The sequence below is a fragment of the Vicugna pacos genome, chromosome 5 (assembly GCF_048564905.1).
Source record: "Vicugna pacos chromosome 5, VicPac4, whole genome shotgun sequence".
NCBI classification, from domain to species: Eukaryota; Metazoa; Chordata; class Mammalia; order Artiodactyla; family Camelidae; genus Vicugna; species Vicugna pacos.
Window position 1 is genome coordinate 24156576 of NC_132991.1, and position 9711 is coordinate 24166286.

At 38.7% G+C, this 9711-nt stretch overlaps 1 long non-coding RNA gene and 1 pseudogene across 1 annotated transcript; both read left to right on the top strand.

Moving 5' to 3' along the window:
• The first annotated feature begins 1011 nt into the window (after window positions 1-1011).
• Window positions 1012-3337, top strand: LOC140696356 (uncharacterized). Its single transcript, XR_012072567.1, has 2 exons — window positions 1012-1251; window positions 3181-3337. It is a non-coding gene; the product is annotated as an uncharacterized lncRNA (long non-coding RNA).
• Window positions 3338-6217: 2880 nt separating this feature from the next.
• Window positions 6218-6332, top strand: LOC116280706 (small nucleolar RNA SNORA11; annotated as a pseudogene).
• The last annotated feature ends 3379 nt before the right edge of the window (window positions 6333-9711 follow it).

A 9711-nucleotide genomic window follows, 5' to 3' on the forward strand; every position in this document is an offset into this window, starting at 1 on the left:
CAGAATAGATAAACAAGATTATACTGCATAGCACAGGGAAATATATATACAAGATCTTGTAGCTCACAGCGAAAAAAAAAAGTGACAATGAATATATGTATGTTCATGTATAACTGAAATTGTGCTCTACACTGGAATTTGACACAACATTGTAAAATGACTATAACTCAATGAAAAATGTTAAAGATAATAAATTGTTATTTTAATAAATGTAAATTATGTCATTTACTATTTAGGCACATGGATCAGGGAGTACAAAGAAAAGAGTTTCACAGATTATTTTTCCCTTTTCACTGAAGTCGAACCCCCAATAGAAAATATGTTTATTCAAAGTCTATTGCACCCATCACTCACTACAGCAAATTCTATCTCGTACATCAACCTGAACCAGAGAGGAAATCATTTATATTCAGCTTTTCCAAAGATAACTTATAGCTCATCTAATATGGACAAAAATGATTTTAGCCAGAAATGCTTTTGTGATAATATTCAAAAGAATGTTTAATCACTTTTTTTGTACTTCACCAATGCCATATATGCCCCCACTGAAGGTTCTGTGTAAGATGCTAGATGATGTTAATTGTAGTATCTACTAATTAAAATGTACTAATACAAACATAATATCTACTAACCTATATATTAAGTGACAGACTTACCAATAGTCCTTTCTATATGAAATTAGAATTAGCATAAAGTAGATTCAATATCTTGTAGTAACTTATGGTGAAAAGAATATGAAAATGAGTATGTATGTTCATGTATTACTGAAGCATTATGTTGTGCACCAGAAACTGACACATCATTGTAAACTGACTATATGCCAATAAAAAAATATACTTTTATTTGAAAGGGGGCTGAAACATGAGAGGTTAAGGAAATTACTGGTCACTGATAGGGCTGGACTTTGAACTCAGCAAATCTGACTTTCTCAGCTGTGGTCGGGCATTATGCTCATGTGATACAGGCATGGATAACAACATACTAAACTTATATTGAAAATTACAGGCAAAAGAGACTAAGAGGCCCTGTGACTCCTGGATTCATCAGGGAGAAGAGATTTCGGTTGGTTCCTTAAACAGAAATGAGAACGGAGTCCACTCCCGTCGAGAATGTGCTGGGTTCCCCCTTCGCCCGGAGAGCACCCAGCTCTGAGTCTCAGATCATCTGACTGTCCCGCCCAGTACCCCTCCATGTTGCAGGTTTTTAAAGATGCCCTGGGTGCCTCTCCCTCATTACTTAAAGGTTTAATTTGTAAGTTTGTTTTATTTTTGTCAAAAATACTCCTGATGTAATTTGAGGATTTCAATAGTCACATAGCTAGTCCTGGATGGTCCTTGTGATACCCTGGCCTCTGCATACCTTGCCCTTCTCCCTTCAGTAATCTTGGCCTCTGCCTTTTTCCAGTCCCCCACTCCGGACTCCACATGCTAGACCTTGCCATTACCAGTAACTCAGCTCTTCCCGTATCAGTTCAAAGCCTCTCAGTCTTGCAGCACCACGGCCTAGGCTTACAGTTGGTTTGTCAAGTCCAGCAGTTCCTCACACACATCCCAGCCTCCCACATTTCCATTTTCCTCACTCCACTAAACCCAGACTTACCTTATCCACCTTACTTCCATGGCCCATTATCATAATCTTTCCCATACACATACCCTCATTCCTCTTGCCCTTTTCTCTCCTCATGGCACTTAACTGGCAAAGCCTCAACCTTGACTGATTTAAACTCAAGGGGGCCCTTGATGTTGACAGGCAGGCACACTACTTTCCCTAGTGCTTTCATTCTCTCTAATTCCAAAATTACTATTTGTGACCTTCTCCTTTTTGCTCAATCTCCACCAACTCTTCCCCTAATCATCACTCCCATATAACACCCTGGCTTCCTATTTTAGTGTGAAAATGGAGCAATCAGAAGAGAACTTCCTGGGACTCTCACTGCTGTATTTATTCACTCACCCACCATCATCCACTCAACCTTTCATCGTCTTTCTCTGCTCCTGGCCAAGGCCAAACCCTCTGCTTATGCATTAGATCTCATACCCTCTTGTGTAAAGGAGAATTGCTGGAGTGAGATCCTTCATTTTTCAAATCATGAACTTTTCCTCTCCATTCTGGATCATTTCTAACAATATACAAACATGCACTTCAATTGTCCCAAATTTTACCTAAACACAAGTAAAAGCTTCTTTTTGTTTTGCCCTCAAAAATCCTAGTCTCATTCTGTTTTCCTTTCCAGAATAACAAGAGAGGTCTGTATCCACTGTTGAACCTACTTCAGTGAGGCCTTTACACCCATCATTCTACCAGGACTGGATGTCAGTGACCTTCAGGCCTGTCTGACAGCTAATTTTTAGACTTGATTTTATTGACCCTATCATTGGCAAGAAACATGACAGGTCATGATAGTTTCCTCAAGGCACTTTCTTCATTTGATATCCAGAGCATCACATCTAGTATTTCTCCTACCTCAATAGTTGCTTTTTTTCTGTTTACTCTGTTGATCCTTCATCTTCTCCAAGACTTCTTTTTGAAACTCTAATTGTCTCCATCTATATACCTTCTCCAGTGACTTTCTCACTCGAGTCTATATGTGACCAAATGTTTGTCTATCTAAGACCTGCCCCAAGGATTGCATACTCATAAATCCAACTGTATAGTGGTTACTGTCCTTAAATATCTAAAGGTAAATCAAATTTCACATTTCAGTACAATTCCTCATTGTCTCCCAGAAACCTTCTACCTTTTTCTTCATCTCTTTTATGGACATTTAGTTCTTCCTATTGCCTGGGCCAAATACCTTAAAGTCAGTCTTGATTTCTCCCATTTTCTTCTCACTCCACATCTAATCAATAAGCAAATCCTCTTAGTGCTCTATTCAAAATGTATCCAGATTACAGCCACTTCTATTCTTAGGCTTCCAGTCTAATCCCTGTCTGTCTTCACATACATTACTGCAGGAGCCTCCAAACTGATTTCCCTTCCTTTGCTCTTGTTTCCTATGTTAACAATGGCTAGCATTATGTGTATGTTTTACCTGAAGGTGAATGCCCAACCAAGGACTAAATTTCCCAGACCCCTAGCATATAGGTGGAGCCATGCAGATAATTTCAGCCACTGGAAGGCAACTAGTGAGGTTGTTAATTATGCAGTACTCATTTCTTATGCTCCCTACTCCCTCTCCAGAAACCACGGATAATTTCTGCAGAAGACCACTGCATCACAAGACAGAGGGAAGATGGAACCATGGGTCACTAATTGGAGAGAGTGATCAACAGAGCTACGTATCCAAAAACATCAACATTATTATGAACAATAAATATATACTGTATTAAGCCCCTGAGATTTGGGGGTTGTTATAACATTTATACTATCTAACTTACACATTTTTCTACATCCTATTTCCCACCAAGCTGTCAGAATCAACCTTTTAAAATATAGGTCAAATTATATCATTCTTTTGCTCACTTACCTTATTCATTCACACAGGCCTGTTAGCTATTTCTGGAATGCACCAGCCACTATTTTACTTTGGGCCTTTCACTTGCTCTTTCCTATGCCTGGTGTGCTCTGTCAAGAGATGAGGGGGCAGGCATTCAAAGACTAAGGGGTAATCTCTTAGTAAGGCTTTCCTTGACTTACTTATTTAAAATGGGATCTGAATGTTAATCTTGTATCCTGCTATCTGGCTGAATTCTTTTAACATACAGAAATCAGTGGCATTTCTTTACACTAACAATGAAATATCAAAAAAGGAAAGTAAAGAAGCAATCTCTTTTAAAATTGAATTGGAAAAAAAGATATTTAGGAATAAATCTGACCAAGGAAGTGAAAGACTTACATGCAGAGAACTACAAAACACTGACTAAGGAAATTAAAGATGACTTAAAGAAATGGAAAGATATCCCATGCTCTTGGATTGGAAGAATTAATATTGTTAAAATGGCCATACTACCCAAAGCAATCTACAGATTTACTGCAATCCCTATCAAATCACCCAGGACATTTTTGACAGAATTAGAACAAATAATCCTAAAATTTATATGGATTCACAGACCCAGAATTGCCAAAGCATTACTGAAGAGAAAGAATGAAGCTGAACGAGTAACCTTGCCAGACTTCAGACAATACTACAGAGCTACAGTAATCAAAACAGCATGGTACTGGTACAAAAACAGCCATATGGATCAATGGAACAGAACAGAGAGCCCAGAAATAAATCCACAAAATTTGGTCAATTAATCTTTTGACAAAGGAGGCAAGAACATACAATGGAGCAAAGACAGTCTCTTCAGCAAATGGTGTTGGGAGAACTGGACAGCTGCATGTAAACCAATGAAGCTAGAATATTCCCTTACACCATACAGAAAAATAAACTCAAAATGCCTTAAAGACTTAAACATAAAATAAGACACTAAACCTCTTAGAAGGAAATATAGGCAAAATATTATCCAACATAAATCTCAGCATCGTTCTCCTAAGCCAGTCTACCCAACGAATAGAAATAAAAGCAAAAGTAAACAAATGGGATCTAATTAAACTTATAAGCTTTTTGCACAGCAAATGAAAGCCTAAGCAAAACAAAAGACAACCTACAGAATGGGAGAAAATACTTGCAAAAGATGACTGACAAGGGCTTAATTTCCAGAATATATAAACAGCTCATACAACTTAATAAGAAAAAAAACCCAATCCAAAAATGGGCAGAAGACCTACAGAGACATAAATCACCAATAAGCACATGAAAAAATGCTCTATATCACTAATTATCAGAGAAATGCAAATCAAAACTACAAGATACCACCTCATACCAGGCAGAATGGCCTTCATTCAAAAGTCCACAAATGATAAATGCTGGAGAGGCTGTGGACAAAAGGGAACCCTTCTACACTGCTGGTGGGAATGCAGTTTGGTGCAGCCACTGTGGAAAACAGTATGGAGATTCCTCAAAAGACTAGAAATAGACTTACCATATGACCCAGGAATCCCGCTCCTGGGCATATGTCCAGAGGGAACCTTAATTCAAAAAGATACATGCACCCCAAAGTTCATAGTAGCACTATTTACAATAGCCAAGACATAGAAACAACCTAAATGTCCATCGACAGATGACTGGATAAAGAAGTTGGTGTATATTTATAATGGAATACTACTCAGCCATAAAAATAATAAAATGTCATTTGCAGCAACATAGATGTGCCTGGAGATCATCACACTAAGTGAAGTAAGCCAGAAAGAGAAAAATACCATATGATATCACTTATATGTGGAACCCCAAAAAAAAAAAAAGACAAATGAACTTATTAACAAAACAGAAACAGACTCATAGACATAGAAAACAACTTTATGGTTACCAAGGGGGGAAGAGGGTAGGAAGGGACAAATAGGGAGCTTGAGATTTGCAGATAGTAACTAATATATATAAAACAGATAAACAAGTTTATACTGTATAGAATGGGAACCATATTCAATATCTTGTAGTAACTTATGGTTAAAAAGAATATGAAAATGAATATATGTATGTTCCTATATGACACTGAAGTATTGTGCTGTGCACCAGAAATTCACACCAAATTGTAAACTGACTATACTTCAATAAAAAATATATATATACACACATTTAAAATAAAATAAAATGGGATCTGACCTTCACTCAGACATTGTATACTGCCCTTCCTGCTTGAATTCTCTACAGAAGAGTTGCTATTGTCTCACACACTCAATATTTTATTTGTTTTGTGTTTTGTCTGAATCTTAGCACCTGAAGATGTGTCTAGAACACTGTAGGAACCCAGTAAATATTTGCTAAGTAAAATAATTGGTGCAACTGATTCATTACATTTTTCATTTCTTCAAGCATTCAACATTTATTGAATTCAATATACGTGGAGTTCTCTGGCGTAGAGAACCTTAACCCACTCACAGGTGTATATATATATATATATTCCATTCCTTCATTTGTGTCACACCCACCTTTCAGGTATAAATTTAGACATCACTTCCTAAAGCCAGAACCCCAATTGTCTTATGTTGATGCCTCTCTTCCTTACGCTTCATGTTCTGCTCATCTGTTATCACATGATGGTCTATCTGTTTGTATTCCCAACTATATTTACTTTCCATGAAAGCAGAGATCATAACAGTACTGTTCAATCTTGCATCTCTATATCTATTACACTTTACAGTTCATAAAGTAATAACTCATTAAACTTTCTTGAGCTCACAGATTTAAAGTAACATTATTTTATTTACAATACACCCAACAGGAATCTGGCTGGGTTCATTGTGACAAGGGTCACAAAACTTGGAGCCTTCCTATGAACAAATACCCTACACCTGTCCCCCTGCACCTCCACATGGCTGCTGGGCAGGACCAGTGGGACAGGGCTGAATATTGGAAGAAAAGCCACAGTATTTAGTGGGGGAATTTGCCACCTAGAACCTGTCTGGTCTGTGCTTGAGTGGGCCATGAGTGGTCTTATAGACATGAAGGCTTTGAACCTCTTTTCAGGGGAAAAAAGAGAAATGCCATATGCCATTCAGGAGTACAGAAGCTTTTTAGAGCAATGAAAATACTTTGTATGACATTATAACGATGGATATCTATGTCATACTTTTTTGTCCAAACTACGGTGAACTGTGGACTTCGGTGATTATGATGTTTCAAAGTACATTCAGCCTTAGTTAAGAAAAACAAAAAGTACCATGCTGGTAAATAAAAATAATGAGTATGCATATGTGTGGAGAGAGAGCATATGAGAAATTTCTGTACCTTCCTGTCAATTTTGTTGTAAACCTAAAACCTAAAAATAAAAAAGTCTTAAAAACAAACTCAGAGTGGACATTTTTGGCAAAACTTTGGTTTCAGTTATATGTGTGTGCATGTGTGTGTGTATGTCTTTGTTGGATTGTGATGAAAGATATTTTTTTTTAGGTCAAAAAAAGTTTGGAAGCCGCTGTAGCTAAGTTACACTGGCAAATAAAGGCAAAAATTAACCTCAAGAAAAAAGTACTATTATTGCTTTGGATTTGGCAATTTAGAGATTTCTGATAATTCTGGATTGTGGTTTCATGGTATGAGAAGTGGTAGGAAGAAACCAGATGATTGAAGAGTAAATTTTCAGAGAAGAATAGAAGCTGTTTCCTTGGTTTTTATGGCCCAAAGCATGAATCAGGGATGATTTTCTGGCACCAAATGTTTATAGTGAGGCAAGGAGGGTATGGGCCAAGATCCTTAAAGAGAGAGAATATTTTAATTTTCCATCTGCACTCACAAAAGAACCCTAAGTGCGTATGTCTGTGCTTCTTAAAGACAAACTGAGCCAGTATCAAGCCCTAGAAACAATCATCCTGGTACATCTTACTTTAAAAACTGAGTTGGTTATCCAGGTTTGTTTGTGTGTGTATTCAATATATTGAATATTTTTCAGCAAATATTCACTCCATCCTTATACCCATCCCCAATTTAATTCTTTAGTTTCATGGTGGGCAGAGTGTACTTTTCTGCTCCTTGACTTACATTGGATATTAGGGAGCAGTATGGTGTGATCCTTGAAATAAGTCTACACAGTCAGGCTTGTGTTCCCACACTCCTGTATTTCAGTATGAAGAGAAAATGCCGTTAAGTATGCATTACAGTCCAAAGATGAGAGAGACGTAGAACAGATCTGAACCCAACCTACAAATAGGAGCCAAGTCCAACTGAGTCCAGGCTGTGATCAGCCCAACTTTAGAGATCTGCAGATTGTGACTGAGAAATAGGTACTGAGTTTTGAGACGGTTTTAATACATAATCATTGCAAAAAGAACAAACCAGTAGAGAACCTATTGTCCTTTTCCCTTCTCTCCCAAATGAAAAGAACTGGGACCAGGACAGGGAAGAAGGTCTACTTTTATATCCCTAACGAAAATACTAGTTTTACTGTCCTTTGTGCTGACTCATTGAGGAATGGGGAAAAGTTGGAATAAACCATCTATTGATTCTTTAACTTCTACAAAACCCTCTTAGATATTCCTTCTGCGAAATTGTTGCAATCTTCACATACATTAAAATGGCCAGTGAGGTTTCCACTTTAAATACAAATACAAATGTTTCCAATTGTGACCAAAACTGACATGTATCCTTTGGAACTGGGGATCAACAGAGTGAAACCACCTCGTTGGAGCTTATAAAGGTTATCAGTTCCTGAAGCTGCTGGTTACACTCCAGAGATTAGGAATGTTTCAGGATAATAGCTAACTGCATGGAAAATTGGAAGGTAAAGACTAAACTTCTCTCAATATGATGCAGTCTTTGTGAGAGCAGTCTATCATTTATTTCCTCAAATGCGTTCAGTACAACATTTTTGCAGCCGAGGTATCTTTGGCCATGCAAAGCAGGATGTTACTCTCTTATATCTGCTGCCAGAGGGACTGGAAGAGCAACAGCCTTAAAGGAAGTGTAAACATCTTTCATTTAGCTAAATGGAGTGTGAACTAGAGTTGCTATATTAAAGAAGGAGCCAAAATAGACAAACATACACATGCACGCATGTGCAGGCGAGCGCGTGCACACACACACACACACACACACACACACACACACACAATCATCTTCTGGCTCTCTCTTTTGAGTCTGCAAGAACTCAGAAGATAAATACACAATTCTATCAGTTTGTATTTTTTAATACTGTATGAAGCATACCTTATTGGAATTTACTCTTGCTATATGATAATTGTATTTTAAAGCAGCAAAATGTATATAGCTCTTGCTATATGCAAGCCACTGTTCTAAGCATTTTATTAATATTAAGTCACATTATTTTAAAAATAACTCTATACGGGAAGTAATTTTATTATCTAAACCATGTAACTAAACCATGGTTTAGTTACAGCACAGAGAGCTTAAGTGATTTGCCCAACATGACACAGTAAATGGTGAAGTGAGATTTGATTCCAGAATACATGTTCAAAAAACAGAGTGTCAAATCAAGATGATGGAGTAGGAGGACATCACCTCCCCCTACAGAGACATCAGAGACCTCTACATGTGGAACAATTCTCACAGAAAACTAACTGGCAACTGGCAGAAAAACTCCTATACAACCAAAGCTGCAAGAAAGAGTTCCACATAACCAGGCAGAACAACAACAACAAAAAAAAGGCACAGGGTTGGGACCTGCACCCCTGGGAGGGATCTGTAAGGAAGAGAAAGTCCACCTGGGTGGACCCTCACCCTCACCCAGGGGAGTGAGTGGGTCGAGCCACAACTTGCATCCCAGTCCTGAGGTCCTAAGTAGAGGAGACAGGGTTCTCCCCTTGGCTGCTAGGAGAACTGCTGAGAAAGAGAGAAGGAGTGGAGAAGCCTAGGCTCCACTCGCCAGAGCATGTGGGTGCTGGCTTGCCAAAAACAGAGCAGAGAGCACTCTGTGCTGGCAGCTGGCTGTCACCTCCTGGGACTCCCCAATCTGAGTGGGACAAACACCCTGGCCCCGTTCATTCCATACCACAGCTGGGCATGGGAACTGGGCCAGCTGAGTCCTGGGAAAAGACTTGGTCGAGCTTTGCAAAGACAGCCAGGGGGCCTTGGGAGTGGTCCAGGTTGAGTGGTAGTAGCCATTGTCAGTGCTTACTCAAGCAGTACCGCAGGAACCACAGTGACCATCACACCATTGTCCCCTGCTCCCAGTGGGGTGAAGGCTCTGGCCTCACCTACTCCATGCCACAGTTTGGCACTGG